The sequence below is a fragment of the Tamandua tetradactyla genome, chromosome 13 (assembly GCF_023851605.1).
Source record: "Tamandua tetradactyla isolate mTamTet1 chromosome 13, mTamTet1.pri, whole genome shotgun sequence".
NCBI classification, from domain to species: Eukaryota; Metazoa; Chordata; class Mammalia; order Pilosa; family Myrmecophagidae; genus Tamandua; species Tamandua tetradactyla.
In genome coordinates, this window is record NC_135339.1 from 56,974,364 (window position 1) to 56,998,884 (window position 24,521).

Below are 24,521 nucleotides of genomic sequence, written 5' to 3' on the forward strand. Positions count from 1 at the left end.
GTGGTAGCTGAGAGCTTTGCTATTTTACATTGTCCAGGTTGCCCTCTCTACACCTTCCCTATATAGTTATATCGCAATTTTATTTTTAGTTGAGGTGAAATTCACATAGCATAAAATTAACCATTTTAAAGTGAATAATTCGGTGGCATTTAGTACATTCACCGTGTTGTGCAACTGCCACCTCTATCTAGTTCTAAAACATTTTTATTATCCTAAAAGGAAGATATCACAGTTTTTGGTTAAATCAATATTCAGAGTTTATATGAGCATGTCTAGGTAAGTATTGCTCACACCTTAGATTTCCTTTGCCATACACCTTTTAAATTTTCCTGCCATTTTTATAAGGCTTCATTTTTTTCATCTGCTTTATTTTTGTTATTGCTATTAGTAATTCTTTACAAGACCTTCAATATAATTTCCACATAGTAATCTATCAGGTGTTTTTATTCCTTTTTTCTTCCTTTTCCTTCCCTTCCCTTCCTATTTCTTCTTCTTCTTCTTCTTTTTTTTTTAACCCTTTCTTCTGGATCCTTTGTTTGCAATCAGCTAGGCTCATTGCTCTCCTGGCTATCATTCTGTGCTTCCCTTGGCCTCTCTCCTGTGATGATTCTTGCACCACATCTCTTCCTCTTTCTAGGTTCGCTACCTCATTTGAATGGAGTACATCCTTTAGTAACTTCCTGAGAAAAGATGCATGGGAGGAAAAAGTTTTGAGGCTACATTCCATTTTAGAATGTTGTAGTCTGACTCCTATTCTTACAAGTCTGTTCTTGTTCCCAATTCTTTTTGTGTTAGTTGTTCCTCCACCTCCTCCTCCTCCCCATTCCCTCTCCCCATCTCAGGGGAGCATTTAGGATTTTCTCTTTATCTCTGATGTACTAAATTTTATGACAAAGTCCTTTGGTATGTATCTATTTTCATCCATTGTGCTGGGCACTTGGTCCTTCCCATTTGGAGACTCAAATCATTCAGTTCTGGAAATGTCCACATGGTTTCTTTGATAATTTCCTTCCCATGGTTTTCTTTTTCTGGAAGGCCTATTAGTCATGTGTTGCCTTTCCTGTATTAGTAATATTAATTTCTTTCGTTTTCTGTCCTTATTCTTTGACATTTGGCTCTACTTTCTAAGACTGTTCCTCAGCTTTATCTTTCTTTTTGTTAAAGTTTCTTAATTTTGTTATTATGGTTGAAATACTAAAAGATTGTTTTATTTCTGATGGGTTCTTGAAACAAAACTATACCTTTTTTTATTTCATGGATTCACTGTTTCTCATTTCTCTGAGGATTGTGATAAAAATTTTCTTCTCAATTCCTTTTTTTAAATCTCTGTCTTTCATTTTGAAAGCTTTTTCATGTATTATCTTATTTAATTTTCACATGACTATGAGGCAGTTATAATTATTTTTGTTTTAGAGTTGATGAGGCTCAGAGTGTATCATTGTTTTATTTTTCTAACTATGGATTTTTGAAAAAGTTATCATGAACCAGCTAAAGCTGCAGTCCAGGTATCTGGATCTAAGTGGCTACTCTGTTGAATTCCTAAAATCTCTTCTCACCTTCCAATATTTTATACCCCAAGAGACAGTGGTCTCACTATATTAGTTCTTTTTATAAAGATCATTTTTATGTTTAATTGAAATCATCCTCTTTCCTTACATTCCCCTCTGCCATCTGGGCCATAGAGATGGACTGTATCTAAATCCCCTTCCACAGGACTGTTCCTTAGATATTTGAAAGGACATTGTCATGACTCCTTTGGATCTGCCATTCTCCATATTGAATAACCCAAGTTCTTCCTACTGTTTTTTTCTCCTTTGTCAAGCTCCAGTTAGCTAACAGTTGTGGAATGCTTTGGACCAGCTTCTAGGTATCAAGGTTTCATTTTAAGCATGCTATCTATAACTTAATATAGGATCCAGATGTGTTTTGAAAGACTAAGCTCTGAATGGATTCTGTAGTTTTATTAAACTATTTCTGCAGTTGGTTTAGTTTTAACCTGGTAAGTTTCATGTACTTTAAAGTTCTTCTAGTGGGTAGGAGTTTTCATAAGTTTCTTATAAATTTTCATTTTTAGAATTCGGGACTGCTTACTTCTACTTACTTTCTTTTTTATTAGAGTTATGGTTGTGTTGTCCTTCTTGTTAGTTGCTGCTTTTATTTCTTAGGATCTCCTTTTCAAGGCCAATTGCGTTTGACCCTAGATATTAACTCTAAGTGATGGTGCTAGGGTGGATTGAAAAGCGGAAAGATCTTGTTAATGTGATGTGCATAAATAAAAACTATCATATGTGTATTAGAGGAAAATATAAGTAAATGGACACTTTCCAGGTACCTTGTTAAGCATTTTGTACATATTAACTCATTTGACCTTTACAACAGCCTTATATGTTGAGAATTACTATTACTACATTTTAGAGATGAGGAATTTAGGCAAATGCCACATACCTAGAAGGGCCAAAGTTGAGAGGCAGACCTAGAAATGCCAGACTCAAGGCCAGTATTGCCCTTATCTAGAGAAGAGAACCGCAGCTTGCATGTTACATGTTGTACTAATTACAGCTAATATTGGTGGATGGAACTGTATTATATAATCTACTGAGGTATGCTGCCTGTTTCTTTTCTTAACAGAGGATACCAATCAGAAAAACTTTTGATAGGTCAAATTGAACATGAGGTTGACATTTTGCACGTTAATTTTTGTGGCTTTTTAAGGGCAACCACTAGGACTTTTTGTATTTATATATCCAATACTAATCACATTTTTAGCAATCAAATATACTTCTAATCAGTGCAAGCATTTGTGAGTGAATGAGAAAATGAACGAATGAATGAAGTTATAAAACAGCACTGGCCTCAAGATCTATTTAAGTTTTTAGGACTATTTTTCCCTACACTAAATCTTCCATGAACTTCCCTGCTTTATGAATTTGTTAGGTCTATTCTTTGTAAAATTTTTTCTTTCCTCCCTGTCGGTGTTCTAACTGAATATCCATAGACATGAGAGGTGCCTGAAGCTCTTTGCAAAAGGAAGAGAGAAAAGGGGAGATACTCCAAGCAATTCAGATCATCATGTCCGAGGCAGAGGAATAAACTCTTTTGATCCATGCCATGTTCATATTTAAGGGCTTTGATCCGAGGGTTGAGGTCTTGCTGCAAGACATCTAGGGAGTATTTTCTTGATCTGTGTCCAAGTCATTGGGCAGGAAGGTCTGTCTGAGTGAGCACCCTGAAGACACTAGAAGCTAAATTCAAACCTCTTCTGAAAGGAGTGGGCTGAAACCAGGAGAGGGAGTCAGCCTTCTACCAATTTGATGAACATTCCTGGTCAAAGTCTAGTCCTAGGAAGAAAACAAAATCAGGATCAGGACCTGGGCAGCCAGTCTGAAGGACAGATAGACTGTTACCCACTGTAGGATGCATTTAGCCAAGACATTTGGCCAGACTATCCCATAGAGAAGGTTAAATTCCCACCAGGACACATGAACCCAAGGGAGCAGTAGTGGATCTCAGATGTTTTCTCAAAATAGTGAAGACGTCAGTAAAGTCTCACTAGAGGAAAGATCCAGGACTGGGTGGGGTAAAGCCTCAGGAGACAAGACTATTATATTTTTACGTAACAGGGCAAGGCAGAGCTGGACAGGGGAATACAAAGAGGAACAATTGCTGATGGCAGTTCTGTGAGTAGGAGTTCCTTTGCCTTCTTTAGACCTTCTGCTTCTTATAAGGGAATAGTGTCTACGTTAATTAGAGTGGTTTGTAAAGTAAGAATAGATAGACTGAGTGAAAGAACGTGAGAAGTTGGATTATGTGACATAAATTTGAGGCGCACTTTCTTGTTTTGGAAGATGAGGATATTGTTAAATCCAACCTTACCTACTCATAGGTTATTAATATCAAATGACAAGATGTGTGTAAAATTGCTTTGTATGTTATAAAGTATATTATTATCTATCTCATGATGTTTATGATATTGATTTATCTAATCAGAGACTTTTCCCTTACTTTGTGTATCACCTTGAGTTCTGAATGGTTGAATTTTCCAGATAGCTTAATTTTGAATAAATGAAATATTCTGTTCTTTGATTTGAAATTATTATTATTTGTGTGTAATCTAAAAATGAGCAGAATCAGGACACTTTTTCTACTGTCCTAGGTCTCAAACAGAATTTAAAATTTGGGGAAAGGCTATATATTTCACCAAGTGAATGCCTGCCTGTGGCTGGCCCCAGGTTCAGGCTCATCCGTTGATTGCTGAGCTGGGAAAACTCATGCATCATAAAATGTTTCCTGCTGGGTGGCCCACATAAGCAAGGATGGGTGAATTTACCCACGTGGCTCCTAGGACCAGGCCTTTAGCAACAGCCACAGCTTCCTGGTAGTGTTTATTGGATCAAGGACCCTGTTTGTAGGCGCTTGTTCTTGCCTCTGTTACCATATGCAAAAACAGAAAATGCATAAAGTATGTTTTGATGTTATATAGAACATAAGAGTAATTACTTACCCAAATAGACTATAATAATAACTACTCACCCAAATCAGTTTGTTAAAAGGAAAAAATTACTGTCCAATGATATGTTTATAGATTTAAAAAGTAGAGAGGTTTTTGCAATCAGACAGATGCAGTTCCAGTCCCAGGTGGCAGGGTGCATCTTTGACAAGTTAATCTATCTATACCTCTGTTTTCTTATCTGCAAAATTAGGCCAATAACAACTTATTTGATAGGATTGTTATAATGAGATAATAGGGAAGTAGAACTGTAATATACATTGGCTGTCCAAACCTGGGAAAATGAGTGCATTTGTTTACCTTTGAGGGAGATTAATTAGCATTCATACCAAGGCCTAGCCACTAGTGACTAAAAGTTGCTAACTAGATTAAGTTTCTTGTTCTTGGTTTTTTTCTCTTTCTTTTGGTTTTTGGCGGGGGATGGAGTGGGGGGGGGGGTGAGGTGCACAGTCTAGGAATTGAATCTGGGTTTCCCGCGCGGCAGCTGAGAATTCTACCACTGAAGTACTCTTACACCACCACCCTGTACTTGGTTTTTAGGCTAAGAAATAAAATAGTTTTCAGCAAGAAATGTCAACTGTAGAATGAGAAAGCAGTTTAGGCCTCCGCCTTCTCTTACTGGAGAAAACCAGGGAATAGGCAAAAAAAAAAAGGCAAGGGAGAGAAGACAGTCCCATGACGGCACTGGTTAGTTGTGATCTATAAAAAGCATACTTGGTGCCAGGTCCTGTGCTAAATGCTTAACTTTCACCACATTGTTTAACCCTACAACAACCCTGGGAGTTATACCTTTCTGACAGACTAGAAAGCTGGGACCCAAACTGGTGAACTGAGGTCACATACCAGGTAAGCAACATAGAGCTGAGGTTTGAATGCAGGTCTTTTTGACACCAACACTAATGCTTTTAACCCTGTGCTATCCTGTCTTCTCCCCATGAGCCAGGGAATCTCTCTGCCTTTCCTAAGACTTCCTTGACTCTATGAGTAAATGAGGTTTGTGAAAGATACTAAGGGCAAAGTGTCACAGTATTGCCCAGACCCAGGCTCAGAGCTTTCAGCTCCTTTATGTTTTACGTATCTTGAAGTATACCCGTAGGAGAAGTACACCCTGTAGCCATAATCCAAGAAACAAAATAAAAAGAGCAAGTGGTTTCTCTGATTCTTTGCTTGCTCTCATCCACCCAGAAGAAGATAAAGAAAGCATTGATGATTAAAGAATCAACCTAAAAAAGACTGAACAGTACATTCCAGGGAAGCAAGGATGTATGTCTGCTTAGTGCTGGTGCACTCAATACATACATATATACATATCTATTGAGTAGTGAAAATGAATGATATTGGCGCTGATGTGATGGTTCCAAGAAAAGCTTGGAAACTCATTCCTGGTTAATCAGAAAGTTTCACCAAAATATTTTAAGAGACTATCACATGAGCTTGGTAAAGACAATCCAGTACTAGGGGAAAGGTTTATTATAGGACCGCTTGGGGAGGTCCTAGTCCTAGAGCAGGCAGTCATGAGCAGGGAGGATATGGAGGAGGAAGATGAGAGAGAACTTCCCTCTTGCCATAACGTCTCTGTCATTAGTTCATCTCAGCTCTTCCATAGTTTGTTTTCCCATAGTCTTTCTATTCCTTTGTTTTCTGAATTGATTCTCCAAAAAGTCTAAGTATTTTTCAACTCCCAGTCCTCTGGCTCACAAACTCATGTTAGGTTTGTTAGATGTTCGTAGGGATAGTGGGTGGAGGCATGGGAGGAGAGCATTTAGATAAAAAGACACTAGGGTGGAAGTAGAGGCCCTGGTTCAATTTTTTTTTCCTGGTTCAATTTTACAGTCAGTCACTTACAAGTTGAGCAAATTCCCTTACTCTTGAGCCTCAACTGTAACACAACTCAAAAATGGGGTTATATGTGTGTGTGCACGCACATGTATATGTCCTCTGCATTATAGGAAGTTACTCTAAGGATCAAGAAAGAGAGTGGACATAAAAGCATTTTACAAACTATTGGTGAGATTATCGAAGTGTAAACTTTCATAGCTATCACTTGTTCTATCATCATATTTCCATCTCCTGGACCTAGATTAATCTGAAAGTTCCCTAATTCACAATGATTTGTAAAGTGGGGTCTTTACTGTGTTTGAGATTTACATGGAGACTTTGTCCATGATTTCTGAAAGTTCACCCACCTCAGAGTCACATCTTGTTTGTTAATTGGTGTTTTTGCTTGCCAAGGCTGCCAGAATGTCATACACTAGAGATGGACTGGCTTTTATAAAGGGATTTATTTAGTTACAAATTTACAGTTCTTCGGAGAAAAAGCAGCTGGCTTTCTCCTGGCATTCTCTGTCACATGGGAAGGTACACGGCAATGTCTGTTGACCTTCCCTCTCAGCTTCTGGGTTCAAACAGCTTTCTGTGAGGTGATTCCTTTCTGCATTTCCAAATGTCTAGCTCTGAGCTCTGAGCAGAGGTGTGCTGGGCTACTTGACTGCTGAGTTGCACTGAGCTATACTGAGGTCTCTTCTGACTCTCTTTTAAACTTCCAGCTAATTAAATTAAATGTCACTCATTACTGAAGGCATTCCCCTTAGCTAACCACAGATGTAACCAGCCATAGATGAATTTTGCATACTGATGATTTAAGTCTGCATCAGCAGACCAGCTGGGCACTATTATCTGGCTAAGTTGACTCTTGAACCTAATGACCATCATTGGTTTCAAGTATTGTTAGCTGTCAGCTTCACATGACGATCTCTGGGGGTCCTTGGTTGGCAGAAACAAGGGGGCCTGTCAAAAGAAAGAGGCTAACTCTTGATTGGACATCAGAACAAACATGGACTCTTTTCTTTTGTGGCACCATTTCTAAAAAGGAAAGATTCTATTTGTTTGTTATGTGTGTGTGAGCATTTGCTTTTGTAACAGCTTGTTCTTATCTTCCCTATCCAAACCCTCCTTTGTTTATCCAAGTTTAGAGACGAGATAATCTACCAATCCCAGTTTTTATAATACTATCGTTTATTTCAGGACTTTTACAGTATTCCTAGAAATTTGTTTAAGTAATATTATGCCTTCTCTATTCAGAAGTGTGCATAAAAAGCCTATTTCCATTTACATTCTTTCAGGCATTTTGATGGGAGAAAAAATAACCTGAGTTTATTCTATGGCATGCGAGTCACATGGTAGAAAGAATAACAAATATTTGTGGTTGCTTTGGGAACTCAGGTTCTGTATATTTCTGATTATGGAAAGGAGGAACAAAGCCTTCAAAATGAGATTTGGAGTTGGGGTGATTTGGTGACCAAGTAATAGAACAGAAAGAGACCCTGAGAGGAGGAATTGGAGGAGGTAGAAGTTCTATGCATCATTACAGGTTTTTCTTATTATCTACTCATTTCTTATTTTTATCTGTTTCTTATTACTATATCCTGTCTTCCTGAGGGAGAAATGTAGCAGGATGCTTCATATTATAAAGGGATACTCTTGTTGGGCTTTTTTTAAAAATGAAAGATATGTTCACCAAATATTAAATATTTTGTTAATAAAACAAAATATTAAAAGAAACAGACACTGAAGCTAGGAAATCTGCTTTTTTGTGTTCTGGATCTTTCTTAGAACCACCAAGCATGTGTGACATCAAAAGATACAGGAACAGCCCATGAATACATGTTCCTTAGAATACACAGACTTTGTGAGGCCACTAAAAATGTCTTAATGTGACTTGCTGCCAGCATTCCCAGCACCAACTTATACCAGCCCTGACTCAGAGACCTTCTTAGGGCTCTGAGGCCTCCTGCAGACAATGGAGCGTCCTGGAAGGTATGAAGACTTAGGAAAAAGACTGGTTTTGTTTCCCAGACACCCCAAGACTTTAGTGGACCCAGGAATTTAGAATTTAGAATTCCAGAGATCCACAGCTGACTCACCTTCTCATCTGTCTAGCTGTTTCCCCAGGAAACATTGATGACACGCAGGGTACTCAGGGCCTGTTTAAAAGTCCCCTAGGCCTCCTTTCTCTGGAGTCAGCAGACAACGGAAAAGGAGGGGAGAGAGTTGCTTGTTAGGTGAGGAAGTAAAGCTAAAGGTTTGGGGTGGGAGCAAGATTTGAGCATTATGGACTGCAAGACAGAAGTTGACTCATGCCTGGGGCTCTCATTGCCCCACTCCAGCAGGCCAGGACAGTGATGAGATGTGTTGTGGGGATATTAGGCCTAGGGGAGTGTGTGTATGTGTGAAGTACAAGGCAACAATGTCTATATTCAGTAACTTGAGGTTTCAGTTGATGATGGGCCCACCCACACGTAGAAGTCAGCAAACCCAGAAAACAGAATCTGCAGCTGCATAACGGCCTCATGATGTGGGAACACTTGTTATGATACAGCAGCAGCTTATGTGGTCCAGAAACCACTGTGGAGGTCATCCCCCTCTTGTCTTTCTGCTACATCCAAAACTCAGCTCTTCTCTGACTGTTACTCTATGTCTGCTTCTCCTGCTGCTGTGACTGGACAACTACCCTTGGTAGAACTTGCATTCAGAAGTGTTTCAGTTTGCTGAAGCTGCCAGAATGCAATATACCATAAAGGGTATATTTTTCAAAGGGGGTTTCTTAGATTACAAATTTACAGTTCTAAGGCCATCAGAATGTCTGAATTAAGGCATCAAGATGGAGATACCTTCTTTTAGGAAAGACTGCTGGCATCTGGGGTTCCTTTGTCATGTGGGATGGCATATGGTGAAATCTGTTGGTCCTTCTCTCCTTGGCTCTGGTTTCAAAATGGCTTTCTGTTTCTGTGGGTTCTTCTTACTTCTCCTGGGGAGTTTTCCTTCTATTAGCTTCTCCTGGGGTATTTTCTTTCTCTGAGCTCTCTCCCAGTTTGTTTGTCATTTATCCTCTCATAAAGGACTCCAGAAAACCCACCTTAAATGGGCTAGGTCACATCTCCATGGAAACAACCTAATCAAAAGGCCCCACCCAACAATAGGTCTGCCCCACAGGCATGGATTAAAAGAACATAGGCTTCTCTAGGATACATAACAGATTCAAACCAGAACAAGGAATGTCCCTTGTACTAGTCCAATTTAGAGTTCATTGATCTCCCTGATAAAATGAAGCAAAGCAGAGTTGTCAGGACTTTGGATGAAGCTCTCTTCCATTCCTAGCTGTATGACCTTAGGCTAGTGCCAGTTTTCCCACTTGTAAAATGAAATTTATATTAGTATTTAATTTTAAGGTTTGTTATGGGGATTAAATGAGATAACATATGCCCAGCCTGTAGTTAGCTTTGACTCAGCAGTTGCTAGAACAATCTATTGTAACCAGAATCTTAAGGTCACAGGACCCAAAGGTCAACCACAAAACGAACCTAGTAACTTACGAAGTAGGAACTATCTGTGGCAAGTTTTCTCAGAAGGTGATTATATAAACTGGTCTGTACTTAGGGGAAGGAAATGGTGGGGGGTGGAGGAGTTGGGGAGAAGAAAAGTTGAGTGTCAGTTCACTCCAAAAATTATAAACATGGGATTCCCAGAGTCAGACACGTTTGTGTTCAAATTTCATCACTGTACTGTCTATTTAATGTATAACATCGAGTGAGTTACTAAATTTTCTGATCCCCAGTTTCCTCAAGTCTTAAATGGGTTAATGATATCTATAGTGTTGTGAGAATTTCATGAAATGAATCATGCATTTAAAGAACTTAGCACAGAGCCTGGTGTGCAGCAAATACAAAACAAATAGAGATGGATGGTCATGATGATGACAAAAGTTTATTTTGGTCTAGAGTCCCGTGCTGTTGCTCTTCACATCTAAGGAGGGAGGAACGAGACAGGCTGGTGCTTGGTAAAACTGGGTGCTGGAAAAGTAGATGTATTATCTGAGGGCCTCACTTCTGAGCCTCTCACCTACCCCTTAACCCCTTTGTCCTTCTATCCTGCTGCCTGGTGCCTTGGTGCTGCCTAAAGCCCTTTATTCCCAACAACTAAGTGATGGTTTGCCCCTCCTCTTCCCAGGAATGCTTCCAAACTTCTGTTCTTTCAGCTACCCTTTACTGTAACTAGCTTTTGGGAAAGCAGTCCATCTAAACAATTCACCCAGAGAGTTCGAAGTATCACATAACTCTCCTCCACATTTCCTTTTAACTCCCCCACATTAGAAATTGTGAAACAAGAAGCAATGGGGGATGGAGGGCCCTTTTAGCCCTCGGAGCTCCATATTGCCCTGAGAAAGAGCTTGAAAGACAATGCTGGAGGAGGGAACAGGATCATCCTGGGAGCGGGGAGATGTGGCGGTCCCCATTCACCACAACTGCATCTCCATCCTTTGCCTGAGAAAGTAAACCCTGATTCTAGAACAAAAGACTGATGTTTTATTCCCTAAGGAAAAGGGACTACTCAAGCCAAGCTCAGTCCTAGATTCTGGTTCCCAATGCCCACTGTCAGGAGAAAGTGCTGGCTCCTTTTTTTTTTTCTTTTTTAAAAAATATTTTTTATTGAGATATCTTCATGTGCCATACAATACGACCATATTATACAATCAGTGGCTTATGATATCATCACATAGTTGTGTACTCATTATTATGATCACCTTTGGAACATTTGCATCACTCCAGAAAAAGAAATAAAAAGATGAAAGAAAAAACCTATATGTCCCATACCCGTACCCCTCTTTCTCAATGACTGCTAGTGTTGTAATCTATCCAATTTTTTAAAACCCTTATCCCCCCATTATTTATTTATTTATTGTTCTTATTTTTTTTACTCATCTGTCCATACCCTAGATAAAGAGAATTGCTGGCTTTTAAAACACCAAATCCATTGAGGAAAAATATCAGCAAATATTGATGTGACAGAAACTCTTTTAACTACCCTGGATTTTTCCTTCATGAGAAAAAGATGAATCCCGGAAATTGGGGAAATTTTAAAATTTTATTTTCAACACCATTTACAGATATAAAAAGCCTCTAGTGACTTGGGATTGCATATTTATGTATTTGATTTTATATATTGATTGCAGATGGGATTATGGCCTTGTGAACTATAGTCATCATAATCAGCATAATCATTGCATGTATGGTTCATCTGGCATCTTCTTATATATTACTTGATTTAATTTAATCCTTTTAATAACACGTCAAGAAGGTACTACCATTAATCCTTATTTACAGCTGAGAAACCAAGGCTGAAAAAGGGATGTACTCAAGATCTCAGAGCTAGTAACTGCTGGGTTTTGTTTTGCTTCATTTTCATTTTTCAATTTAGGTAATGAGCTAATTGCAGAAGAGTATTAAAAGGTGCCAGGTAGGGTGGTGCAACAGTGGCTCAGTGGCAGAATTCTCACCTGCCATGCGGGAGACCCAGGTTTGATTCCTGGTACCTGCCCATGTGAAAAGAAAAAAAAAAGGTGCCAGATTACAGACTTTGCATGTTTCCATGTGAAGTACATTGAGGGAGAATAAAGGAAAATAAATCTGTGGCCTGTTTTTAAAACTTTAAAGTAAATTTGATCAATCTAGTATACCCACCTCTATTTTCAGTTTCATTCTCAAACCAAAGTTTAACCTATGAAATATACAAGTTTCTTCCTCTCTGCATAAACACATCCAAAGGTATCACAGAAGACTTGGAAGGATAGGCTTCCTAGTTGGAACAGGGCAATGAAGACTGTTTCAGTTTGAACTGAAGTGGCTGAAGACTGCCACATACAAAAATGTTCCTAGGGAAAAAAGAGTTTGTGGCAGAACTGTTGGCAAGGAGAAAACACACTCAATCCAGTCTCCGTTTGTTGAACCACCTAAACACTGAATGGATCTTTCCAGAGGGACCCCAGATGACTTCCCCTAGTGAAGAAGAAATTGGTGGCAGAACAGCTTCACAGAAAAAAAAGAAAAAATGGGTAAAACGGAACTTTTGTAAGATAGGATGGGTACCAGAACTGAAAACTAATGCAAAGGGGACCTTTAGTGAGGGAGATAAGTTAAACAGATCATAGGGGCTAAGGAGAAAATTCTGCATGAAACAAACAGAACAGATCAAGATTCCTAGAGAAGAGACAGAGGAAAGAAACTTTCTCCTGGAGGCAAAACAACAGCATGCAAAAAGGGAAATCTTAAAAACTGTACAACATATCTAGGGCTAAGAAACATGTGCAAAAGAGCTGATAAAATTTGAAAAATTTTCAGGCTATACACCCAGAATAAATTGGACCAAGCATCAAAGAAGAGCCTTAACACAAATCCAATGAATAACAATACCTTAGGGAAGAGATGGAAACTGACATTCAGAGTTAAGACATCAAAATCATTAGCTGACCAGATATCAGCAAAAAATTACAAACCATTCTAAGAAATAGGAATATGTGGTCAGTCAACATATTAAAACTGCAGAGAAGTCACAGAATTTAGAGCAATTAATTGAAGAAGGTAAAAAAGAAAACTCCTGTTAATATAAAAAGATAAAGGAAAATATAGATAGAAATAAACTAACAGTGGATATAGACCTAAAGGATATTAAGAAGATAGTATCTGAGCATAAAGAAGAATTCAAAAGCTTGAAAAGAAGAATTACAAGATGTAGGGAGGAAAGGCACAATAATGGAGATTCAAACCACATGAGAGGCATAAGAGAGCAGATTTTAACAGGCAAAAGAAGAAAGAATCAGCAACTAGAAGACAAAATAGTTGAAATCGTAAAGTCAAAAGAACAGATAGAAAAAAGAATAAAAAATTGGGGCTGTGCCTCAGCGACTTGAGTAACATCATGAATTGTACAAACATATGCATCATGGGTGTCCCAGAAGGAGAAGTAAAGGGAAAAGGGGCAGAAAGAATATTTCAGGAGATAATGGCCCCAAAGTTCCTAACTCTTATTAAAGACATAAATATACATGTCCAAGAAGCGCAATGTACTCCAAACAGAGTAAAACCCAATAGAGCTACTCCAGGACATATGCAAATCAGAATGTCAACTGCCAAAGATAAAGAGAGAATTATGAAAGAAGCAAAAACAAAAAGGATTCAAGAAATCCTCAATAAGACTAAATGCTGATTTCTCCTTGGACATCATGGAAGTGAGAAGGCAGTGCTGTGATATATTCAAGGTACTGAAAGAGAAAAACTGCCAACCCAAAACTCTTTATCAGGCAAAACTGTCCTTCAAAAATGAGGGAGATTGGGAGACTTGGGTTTGATTTCCAGTCCATGCACTTCCTGCAAAACAAACAAACAAACAAAAAAAAAACAGCAAAACAAAACAAACAACCCAAACAAGCAAAAACAAGCAACAAACAAACAAAAATTCAAGAAATGGTGCTGCAATAATGGAATACTCAAAAAAATAACGAGATGTGACCCTGCCATACAGCATAAAAAAAGGGGGGGGGGGAGAGTCTAAAATATTCACAGATAAACAGAAACTGCTAAGAATTTGTCAACAAAGGATCTGTCCTACCAGAATAACTAAAGGGAATTCTTCATGTTGAAAGGAAAAGACAAGAGTGGCTTAAAGTACTGTAAAAAAGAAGTAGTGTAAAGGTAACTAAAATAGTAAATGCAAAACCCAATAGTACTGTACCTCAATATATAACTCTACTCTTTAATTCCTACTAGAGTCAGAATACAACTGACCTGGAAAAGTCATATTTTCTGATAATGGACACTCAAAATATGAAGAGTTATCTGTGACAAAAGCAATGTAAAGAGGATAAAGGGAGGGAAAAGGGAGCAGAGAATGTGTGTGCTACTGAAGCTGAATTCATATCTTTGTAAATTAGTAGGTTATAGATGTAGGGTGTTTAATGTAAACCTCGGGGTAACCATCAAGAAAGTATTTTTTTTTAAATACGGAAACAGAATGAGAAAGATATTAAGTACATCAGAGAAGATGAACTTTACAGTAAAGGAGGCTACCATAAAGAAAAGAGAGAGAAACAAAAGATATGATATCTAAAAACCAAAGGACAGAATGTGTGCATGAGGGCGCTGATGGGGTGCGCGTGAGGCTGGGGACCTTGAAAAGCAGGTAATTGCTGCCATGGAAACACAACTGTCTAATGGGCCAACTGACAGTAACACAGCCAATGGTCCCACCACCATAAACAACAACTGCTTATCACCAGTTGACTCTGGGAATACAGGACAAACTACAGAGTCTTTTTGGGAGCATTGGTGAGATAGAATCCTGTAAGCTTGTAAGAGATGTGATAACAGGGCAGAGCTTGGGATATGGCTTTGTGAACTACACTGACCCTAAGGATGCACAGAAAGCTAGCAACACACTGAACGGGTTGAGACTTCAAACCAAAACGGTGAAAGTGTCCTATGTTTGCTTCTATCAGAGACACAAATTTATATGTCAGTGGACTTCCAAAAACTATGACCCAGAAGGAGTTGAAACAGCTTTTCTCACAATATAGACACATTATTACTTCTCATATTCTTGTTGATCAGGTCACTGGCATATCAAAGGGTACAGGGTTTATTCGATTTGACAAGTGAATTGAGGCAGAAGAGGCTATCAAAGTGCTAAATGGCCAGAAACTTCCTGGTGCCACAGAGCCAATCACTGTAAAGTTTGCTAATAATCCAAGCCAAAAAGCCAACGAGGCCATCCTTTCCCAGCTGTACCAGTCTCCCAGTAGGAAGGTACCTGGGACCACTAGCTCAGCAGATGCAATGCTTGGTAGGTTTTCTCCAGTGACCACTGATGAAATGACCAGTTTGGCTGGAATTAATATCCCTGGGCACCCAGGAACAGGGTGGTGTATTTTTGTGCACAACCTGGTTCCTGACGCAGATGAGAGTATCCTGTGGCAAATGTTTGGGCCTTTTGGAGCTGTCACCAACATGAGCTGACACCAACGTGAAGGTCATCCATGACTTTAACACCATGAAGTGCAAAGGTTTTGGATTTGTGATTGTGATAAACTATGATGAGGCCACCATGGCGATAGCTAGCCTCAATGGATGTCATCTGGGAGACAGAGTGCTACAGGTCTCCTTTAAGACAAACAAAATGCACAAAGCCTAGTGAGCTCTTGTCCTCAGTCCAATTATGTATGACAACTATACAACAAAGGCGAGTTAAGAGAAACTTTATGCATTAGTGAATGTCTTTGTAAGTCAGTGTTGAGATGGGGATCAAACTACTACTTAGCATCCTAAGAAATATGTGAGATTTTTTTATTGCTAGTGTTTGAATTAAAATGTCTTAAATATCTTTTATGCTTGAATATGGACAAGAGGTACAAGGATTTTACCTATCACACTGCGTTCTATTGTCTTCTTTGAGAAGGTGACCTTTTCAAGTGTTTCAGCTAAGGGAAGACATTTCTTTTCTCTTTACACAACTGCCTTGAACCTGTGAGTAAATATTGAGGCTTTGCATTCTAATTCTTCAGTTGGTTGTGTCTTTTCCCCCCTTGTTTTTCTTTTTCAGATTAGTTTTATGTTTGGTTTACATTTAAAGCATTGCTGTTATGTCTGTTTAAGAAAAGTGTTTTGAACTTTACATTTTTATTTGTAAAGTTAAAAATGGTATTTATTTTGTAATTATGATTTGGGTTGGGGAAGAGGGGGGGCAACGTTGTAAATGCTTATTGTAAGAACACTGGAGAACTTTTCATAAAGCAGTACTTTGCCAAAGAGATAAGAGCCTCTTTGACATGGGTTTAAAAAAAGGCATCTATTTTTATTAAAAAGAAAATTTGGAGAAACTTTTTACTGGTCCTGGGACAAATATTTTGATTTGAATACTTTGAGAAATCTCTTCAATATGACACCTAGTGAGCTTTTAAAATTTACCAGGAAAGTTGCAGTGGTTGGAAAATTTAGAAAGATTTATGCTGTAGAAAATACTTTTGAAATCTTTGTATGAAAGGAATAGAATCAATGGGGGGACACACTGCTGGTTTCATTTTTGTAACCACCAGTGGAGTGTCTGATCATTCTGGTTATTATGTGATAGGTGGCTCACATTGATTTGTGATTTTGAAACAAATGAAAACAATTTACAAAAAAAGATACATATGATCAGGCAAGAAATTCAAATTACCAAGAGATGGGGGGGGGGGATAATCGGTTCTTCCTAAAGAACTCCGTTCAGATGGAGTGCGTGGTGTTTAGTGATGTACTTGTGGTATTGTTTGAAGAATTGTTTTGTCTTAAGAAAAAAAGACGTTGCACATGATTTGTACTGTAGCAAATCAGCAAAAGTAATCTGAGTTGGATAGATTTGAAGGTATTTTGAAAGGTACATTCAAGGCTAACACTTGAGCTTTGTGTAATGTAAATAAGACCTTGTATTTATGAACCTTTCACTAATTTAATTATTTTCCCCTTACATGCCAAGTGATGTTTAGGTTTTGAATGTTTTGTATCAGTTTTTTCCTTTGTTACTAAATGGCATTAACACTGTTAGTTGAGGTCTTGCTTAATCACTTTAGTTGTCCTGAGAACTTGAAGTTACAGTGCATCAGATTTGTTGCTAATTTTGTCTGTAGATTGTCTAGTTTTGGCTGTTTATGGTGATGCTACATTTTCGTTTATAAACATGTGGTAAAAAAATGAGTATAACTATAGGTTTTGAACAAATTTCCTTACATTTTTCATGCAAAAATCATAAATATCTGTATGCCATTGAAATTTAACTTTGTATGATGTTTAAACCACTATTTGGGGAAGTAATAAAATCAGTCTTTACCATCTATGAAAGAAATTAAAAAATGCAAAGTAGTTTCTGATTAGCCTCTAGCTCATAATAAATTTTCAAAAAAGCTCAAGGCAAAAATGCCTTCTTCACCTTTTTCTTGAAGATAATTGTATGATGATATGGCTGTTGCAGTGTGACTGTGTGGTTGTGAGAGCCTTGTGTCTGATGCTCCTTTTGTCTACCTTATTGATGGACGAGTAACACATATGGATTAAAAAATAAACAATAGGGGGAGCAAATGTTAAAATAAATTTAGTAGATTGAAATGCTGGTGATCGGTGAAGGGGAGGGGTAAGGGGTATGATATGTATGATTTTTTTCTGTCTTCTTTTTATTGCTTTTTCTGAATTGATGCAGATGTCCTAGGAAATTATCATGATGATGAATATACAACTATGTGATGATAGTGTGAGGTATTCATTATATAACAAGAATGGAATGATCATATGGTAAGAATGTTTATGTTTGTATGTGGTTATGTATCATAAATACAAAATAAATTAATTAACAAAAAAGAAAGAGAGGGGTAAGGGATATGGTATGTATGAATTTTTTTCTGTTGTCTTTTTATTTCTTTTTCTAAATTGATGCAAATGTTCTAAGAAATTATCATGATGATGAATATGCAACTATGTGATGACATTGTGAATTACTGATTATATATGTAGAATGGAATGATCATATGTTAAGAATGTTTGTGTTTCTTTGTTGTCATATTCTTAAAAATTTTTTAATTAATAAAGAAAACTTTTAAAAATGCCTTCATCAGGATTCACTGAGAATTATACAGTTACATTCTGCTTTTTGTGTAAACTGAGATGCTCACATGTTTCCTCTTAGAACAAGCAATGTGCTATGCATAACATAATTGTACATTATCTTTGCAGTTGCTTTGTTTTATTTTTCATTATTTAAATTGTAGTTATAAAAATTTTCAGTATAGTATAGTATATGTACTGTGAAGCATGTGCTAAAGTGAATAAGTGAGTTTTCATGCTGACCCACTCAATGCTATTCAGAAATCAGTTGTCTTAGCACTTTCTCATATCCTTAGGTACATTTAGATGGTCAGAGTTAACCTTCTGCATTAAAAAAACAAACTAACTAAAAAATAAAATACATCTATGTATTTAAAAAAAATAATTAAAAAAAAAAAGGTTTCCCTCACAGGAAAACAGCAGGTGCATGCTTCTTTCCTATACTACTAAGCAAACCAGGGCATTGATGAGAGGGCATGCAAATTGTCCTTCATTTTACAGTGTTTATCAGAACACTTAAGAAAATGTAAGGCTGGTATTTATTTGAAGTTTTACAGTATGACTTAATTCACATCAGTTGGAATAGAAAATATATTCTGTTGAGTATTTAAGAAGCTGTACATGTTTTCTTTTGTGTTTGAATTCTTTGTACTTTTTTATGTTCAATATATCACAAAACAAAGTTGAAGGAAAAACAAAACAAAACCAAAGGACAAAATGGCTGAAGAAAGTACTTCCTTTACAATAACAATATTGAATGTTAAGGGATTAAATTCCCCAATAAAAGATACGGATTGGCAGAATGCATAAAAAAGCACAATTTGACTATATGGTGTTTACAAGGGAGTCATCTTAGATTCAAAGATGCAAAAAGATTGAAAATGAAGAATGGAAAAGGACAATCTATGCAAATAATAACAAAAAAGAGCTGGGGTAGCTATATTTATATCAGACAAAATGCAGTTTAAGTCAAAAGCTGTTACAAAAGACAAAGAATGATACTATGTATTAATTAAAGGGTCAATTCACCAAAAAGAAATAACGATAAAAAATATTTATGCATCTAACCAGGGTGCCCCAAAATACACAAGGGAAACACTGGCAAAACTGAAGGAAGAAATAGACAGCACTACAATAACTATTGGAAACTTCAATACACCTCTCTCCTCCTTAGATAGAACATTTAGACAGAAGATCAATAAGGAAACAGAGAACTTGAATAATATGATAAATGGGCTATACCTAATAGACATATATAAAACCTTGCACCCCAAGACAGCAGGATATACATTCTTATCAAGTGTACATGAATTATTCCCGTTTAGGCCCCATGTTGGGTCACAAAACAAGTCTCAATAAATTAAAAAGATTGAAATTATACAAAGCATCTTCTCTGACCGTGAGGCAATGAAGCTGGAAATCAGTAACAGGCAGAGAACTGAAAAATCCACAAATACATTTAATAAAACAAACAGTCAATGAGTCAAAGAATAAATTACAAGGGAGATCACTAAATATCACAAGATGAATAAAAGTGATAACACAACATATCAAAACTTATGGGATGCAACAAAGGCAGTGCTGAGAGGGAAATTTATTGCCTTAAATGCCTACATTAAAAAAGAAGAAAGAGCCAAAATTTAAGATCTAACTGCAGACCTGGAGGAACTAGAAAAAGAACACCAAACTAACCCAAAAGCAGCCAGAAGAAAAGAAATAACAAAGATAGAAACAGAAATAAATGAAATTGAGAGTTAAAAAACAACAGAATCAACAAAACTAGAAGTTTTTTCTTTGAGAAAATTAATGAAATTAAATAAATTTGTTTGGGAAAGACTGGCAAAGAAAAAAAGACGATGCAAATAAATAAAATCAGAAATGAGAGGGGGAACATTAAAACTGACCCCACAAAAATTAAAAAAAGATCATAAGAGGAAACTATGAACAACTGTATGCTAGAAAACTAGACAAGTTAGCTGAAATAGTAAACTTCCTACAAACACATGAACAAATACACCAAATTGTAGAAGAAATATAAAACCTGAACAAATCAATCACAAGTAAAGAGATTGAAACAGTCATCACAAACCTCTCAACAACTAAGATCCCAGGATCAGATGGCTTCACAGATGAATTCTACCAATCATTCAAAAAAGAATTAATAGCAATCCTGCTCAAACTCTTCCGTAAAACTATAGAGGAGGAAATGCTACCCAACTCATTCTTGAAACCAGCATCATCCTGATACCAAAGCCAGACAAAGATAATATAGGAAAAGGAAGCTACAGTCCAATTTTTCTAATGAACGTAGATGTAAAAATCATCAACAAAATACTTGCACATTGAAACCAACAGCACATTAAAAAAAATTATACGCTACAATCAAGTGGGTTTTATCCGATGTATGCAAGGGTGGTTCAACATAAGAAAACCAATTGATGTAATGCACCACATTAACAAATCAAAAGGGAAAAAAGCACATGATCATTTCAATTGATGCAGGAAAGAATATGATGAAATCCAGTATCTTTTCTTGATGAAAACACTTCAAAACATGGGAGTGGAAGGAAACTTCCTCAACACGACAAAGGGCATATGTAAAAAACCTATAGCTAACATCATACTCAATGGTAATGGACTGAAAGTTTTCCCTCTAAGACCTGGAACAAGAAAAGGGTGCCTAATGTTACCATTGTTATTTAACATTTTGCTGGAAATTCTAACTTGAGCAGTTACCCAAGAAAAAGATATAAAAGGCATCCAAATTGGAAAACAAGAAGTAAAACTTTCTCTATTTGCAGATGACATATCCTATGTTTACAAAGCCCTGAAACAATCTACAACAAAGCTACCAGAGCCAATAAACGAGTTCAATAAACTGCCAGAATACAAGATCAATATGCAAAAATCAGTAGTCTTTCTATACACTAGTAAGGAGAAATATGAGGAGGAAAATGTCCATTTGCAATAGCAACTAAAGTAGTAAGATCTCAAATAAATTTAACCAAGGATGTAAAGGGCCTAAACACAGAAAATTATGAAATATTGTTAAAAGACATCAAGGTAGAACTAAATAAATGGAAGGACATATACCATGTTTATGGATTGGAAGACTAAATATATTAAGATGTCAATTCTACCCAAATTAATTACAAATTCAATGCAATATTGATCAAAATTCCAACAACTTACTTTGCAGAAGTGGAAAAAAAATTATCAAATTAATTTGAATGGCAAGTTCATGAACAGCCAAAAACATCTTGGGAAAGAAAAATGAAGTTGGAGGACTCAAATTTCCTGACTTTAAAGCACATTGCAAAGCTACAGTAGTCAAAACAGCATGGTACTGGCATTAGGATAGATATATTGACAAATGGGATCAAATTGAGAGTTTAGGAAAACACCCTCACATCTATGGTCAATTGATTTTTGACAAGGCAACCAAGTCCACTCAACCTGGACAGAACATATGTCATACCTTATACAAAAATTAACTCAAAATGGGTCAGAGACCTAAACATAAGAGCTAGACCATAAAACTTCTATAAGAAAATATAAGAAAGCATCTTAAGTATCTTGTTATGGGAAGTGGTTCCTTAGACCTTACACCTGAAGTACAAGCAATGAAAAAAGAATTAGATAAATGGATTCTCTTCAAAACTGAATACTTTTCTTCCTCAAAAAACTTGGTCAAAGTGAAAAGGCAACCTATTCAATGGGAGCAGATATTTGGGTAAGGGCTTAATATCCAGAATATATAAAGAAATCCTGCAACTCAAGAATTAAAGAACAAACAACCCAAATAAACAAAGGGGCAAAAGACATGAATAGACATTTTTCCAAAAAGGGAATACAAATTTCTAAGCACATGAAAAGATACTCTGCATCATTAGAAGGGAAATGCAAATAAAAACCACAATGAGATATCATTTCACACCTGCTAGAATGGCCACTAACTAAAAAATAGAAAATCATGAGTGCTGGAGAGGATGTGGAGAGATAGGAGAACTTATTCACTACTGCTAGGAATATAAAATACTGCAGACATTTTGGAAGGCAGTTTGGCAATTCCTCAGGAAGCTAAGTATAGAACTGCCATATGATATAGCAATCCTGTTTATAGGGACTCAGAAGAACTGAAAGCAGGGACACAAAAAGACATTTGCACACCAGTGTTCATAGCAGCGTTATCCACAATTGCCCAAACATGGAAATGGCCCATTTTCTGATTTTGTTTGCTAAAGCTCCTGAAAATGCAATATGCCAGAAATGGAATGGCTTTATAAAGGGGATTTATTAAGTTACAAGTTTACAGTTCTAAGACTTTAAAAATGTCCAGACAAAGGCACCCAGTAAAAGATACCTTGACTGAAGAAAGTCTCATGGGTCCAGTACAGCTCTGTCAGGTTGGAACACACATGTCCAGTATCTGCTTGGGTCTTTGGCTTTGGTTTCAAACAGCTTCCCCAGGGTCACTTACTTTCTGCATCTCCAAACATCTGTGTCATATGTTGGCTCTGTCACTTATAAACTCTCTCCAAAATGTTTCCCCTTTTAAAGGACTCCAGAAAACCAATCAAGACACACCTTAAATGTATTGAGTCACAGTTCCATCTAATTAAAATGTCATAACCACAATTGAGTGGATTATATCTCCATTGAAGCAATCTAATCAAAGGGTTCCAACCTAAACAATATTGAATGAGGATTAAGAGAACATGGCTTTTCTGGGGTACATAACATTTTCAAACCAGCATGCAGCCCAAGTGTCCATCAACTGATGAGTAGATAAACTGCGATATATACACATGATAGAATATTATGCAGGTTTAAGAAGGAATGAAGTCCTGATGTATGCAACAACATGGATGAACCTTGAGAACATTATGTTGAGCAAAATAAGCCAGACACAAAGGGATGGATATGGTATGGTCTTACAAAAATGAATTAATTATAATGAGCAAATCTGGGAGTTAAAATCCAGAGTATTGGTTACCAGGAGATACAAAGAAGGTGGAGAAGGAGCAGATTATGCTTAAAGTGTATAGAATGTTTAATAGGGCTTAATGTAAATGTTCTGAAATGGATAGAGGTGGTGGTAAACACGATACTGTAAGTATATTTAACAATTCTGAATGTGTGTATGATTGAAAGGAGAACTCTACATTGTGTGTATCACTAGAAGGAGCTAGAGGATAAATCATGGGACAATATAACAGAAAAACCTATAGTGGATGATTTCTGTAGTTAATTGCATAAATATAAGAAAGTTCTTACATGAACTACGACAAATGTATATCACTATTACAAAGTATTAATGATAAGGTGGTATGTAGGAAAAATACGATTAATACAGAATAAGTTCTATAGTTAACAATAAGTAATATTCTTTCATCAGTTGTTATAAGAGTATTGTAACAAAGGTAAGCATTAATAAACATCAGAGCAGTGAGAATGATTTCAAATTGGTTGTGGTGGTGAATATATAACTGTGATTATACCAAAGGCCACTGATTGGATGAATTGTATATGTCCGAATAAAACTGTTAAAAATAAAAAAGAAAAGAAAAGCTAAAATCAAAGACCTAACTACACACCCAGAGGAACTAGAAAAAGAACAGCAAACTAAACCCAAAGCAAGCAGAAAGAATGAAATAAAAATGATTAGAGCAGAAATAAATGAAATAGAAAATAAAAAACAATAAAGCATTGACACAATCAAAATTTGCTTCTTTGAAATGACAATAAAATTGACAAACATTTGGTTAGACTGATGAAGGAAAAAAGGAGGGAAGACACAAATAAATAAGGTCAGAAATGAGAGGGGGAGCATTTCTACTGACCCTACAGAAATAAAAGTATCATAAAAGGGAGAACTGTATGCCACAAATTAGATAACCTAATTGAAATGGACACATTCCTGGGAATACACAAACAACCTACACTGACTCCAGGAGAAATAGAAGACCTCAACAGAAGAATTACAAGTAAGGAGATTGGATGAGTCATCAAAAACTTTCCAACAAAGTACAGCCCAGGGCCAGATGGCTTCAAAAGGGAGATCTACCAGACATTCCAAGAATAATTAATACCAATCCTGCTCAAGCTCTTCCAAAAAATTGAAAAAAAAAGGAACACTACTTAATGCATTATTTGAAGCAAACACCACCTCTGCCAGTTTGAAACTGATGTGTACCCCAGAAAATCCATTTTCTTTAATCCTGATTCAATATTGTTGGTTGGGATCTTTTTAAGTTGTTTCCGTGGAGATGTGACCCACCCAATTATAGGTGGGAACTTTTGATTAGGTGGCTTCCATGGAGATGTGTCTCCACCCATTCAAGGTGGGTCCATTTGTGGAATCCCTTATGAGGGAATCATTTTGGAAAAAGTTTCAGAGCTGACCCAGACAAGAGACCTTTGGAGATGCAGAAGGAAAATGCCCCTGGGGAAGCCTTTTGAAATGAGAAGTCGGGAGAGAAAGCGAGTAGATGTCCCCATGTACCTTCCCAGCTGACAGAGAAACTCTAAATGTCATCAGCCTTCCTTTGTCAAGG

The 24,521-nt window shown here is 36.9% G+C and overlaps 1 protein-coding gene and 1 pseudogene across 9 annotated transcripts in view; both read left to right on the forward strand.

The window, feature by feature from the left end:
• The window catches only part of ENTPD1 (ectonucleoside triphosphate diphosphohydrolase 1), a 219,492-nt gene that overhangs the window by 126,819 nt on the left and 68,152 nt on the right, over positions 1 to 24,521 (forward strand). The gene's annotated exons all lie outside the window — the stretch shown is intronic.
• Positions 7,524 to 17,517, forward strand: LOC143654050 (ELAV-like protein 2 pseudogene; annotated as a pseudogene).